This window comes from Varanus komodoensis, unplaced genomic scaffold, assembly GCF_004798865.1.
Source record: "Varanus komodoensis strain SLA01 unplaced genomic scaffold, ASM479886v1 scaffold41, whole genome shotgun sequence".
NCBI classification, from domain to species: Eukaryota; Metazoa; Chordata; class Lepidosauria; order Squamata; family Varanidae; genus Varanus; species Varanus komodoensis.
This window is the reverse complement of record NW_025335954.1, coordinates 7,828,012-7,829,636: the sequence shown is the minus strand read 5'-3', so window position 1 is coordinate 7,829,636 and position 1,625 is coordinate 7,828,012.

Below are 1,625 nucleotides of genomic sequence, written 5' to 3'. Positions count from 1 at the left end.
CCTTCACCCGCCGCCCATCGTAAAAGCAGCACTGCAAGCATCAGCAACTCCCGCAGCCTATGGGAGACCCGGGCCTGCTGCCATTCGCCCGCCCCTTTGCACGAGCGATGCGGACGTAAACCAATTGCAAGCGGCCCGAGGGAAGAAGGCGGAAGGTCTGCGCGCGCAAACTGTTGTGTCCGCGGTCGCGTTGAGTGATGTCTCGGTAACCTATCAGAGGGCTTGACCTCTGTGAGGTAACTGACAGTACTGAATCAAGGCTAGGCCCTCTGGCGGGCCCGCCCAGATAGTTGGGACTGCAACGCCTATCATCCCCAATTACAGGGCGTACTGGCTGCGACTAATGGATGTTGTCATTCCAAACACCGGGTTGGCTGACTCTCGTTTAAAAGCTTTCCAGCAAAGCGGGCGAGCCGCCTCCACTATTAGCTAATCCCATGGCCATTGGATAGAAGTCCTCGCCTTTCAGGTTATGGGAGAAACAGCTTTAAAAGCAAGGACCTCCCCGCCTTTTTTAAAAGAAGGAAATGACAGTATCGTTGCTACTGAGGCTTAATTAACTACGTAGATCATGGCGACTTTCCTGTTAACCAGAAGTGCGGAGAGGTTTCCTAGCAACCGTCGAATCTTCTTGCTAGCAACCTCCTAAGCGAAAACTACGGTCCTTTCGTAGAGGACAGCCGCCCTCGGAGGCAGCAACCATGGGGAGTTCTTGCCTCTTGTTATGCAGTAGTGCCAGAACCAAGACGAGGCAATTTGCTCGCCTTTTTTTTTTTTTTTTTTTGTGTAGCGCCACTCAGTGTAACGGCTCCGCTTGGAGAGAAATTCGGAGTCCAATGCATTCATTTCTCAGCCTCCAGTCCTTCCAAATCGAAGCGGAGCAGAGTGGGGATATCGTGCAAATGAAAAACTGCTCACTTTTTCCCCAACAATAATTTTACAATATTCTCATTCGCCAGCCACCGAAGTCGGCCGACTTTAGGTAGACTGAGAGAGCCTCTCAATGATAGCCCCCTCCTCTGGAACTCTCTCCCAGTGGCTGGGAGAAACCTACAAACCTAAAAAACTTCTGTTTATGTCTGCAGGGGGTTAAAAGACTTTTACTGGGCTTTTTCAATTGTCGCTGTTTTTAACTGGATTGTTCTGTGTTTCTTTTTAAAATATTCCTATATTGTTTTAATTGTAAGCTGCTTTGGGAGGACTTGATCCTGAGAAACAGCATATAAATTTCTTAAATAAGTCTCTGTTTTGCCCTTCCTCCACGCAGCTTCATTCCTTGAATGGGCAAGGGTGCAATCAGATGCATGGTTAGATAGAAAGCGTCCTAAAACTTGAGTTATAGGACCCTTTTTTCTGTTTAAGCGTACAGGATTGTGCCCTAAACTATGTAAAAAAAAGTTCAACTGGTACAGAATCAATAGCTAGTCCTGTGTCAACAATAGATTGGCTCAGAAAGCAGCGGAAGCTTTATATCCTTTATGTTTAATGAAGCTATGAAAAATAATAAACTTTTTAGGGAGGCCTATGTAAAATCTGCAAACCATTAACCAAATATGGAGCCTAGGAATGCAACGTATGGTAAGTAAATATTGGTCTCATTAAAGGGTAAATTTACTCTAATTTGT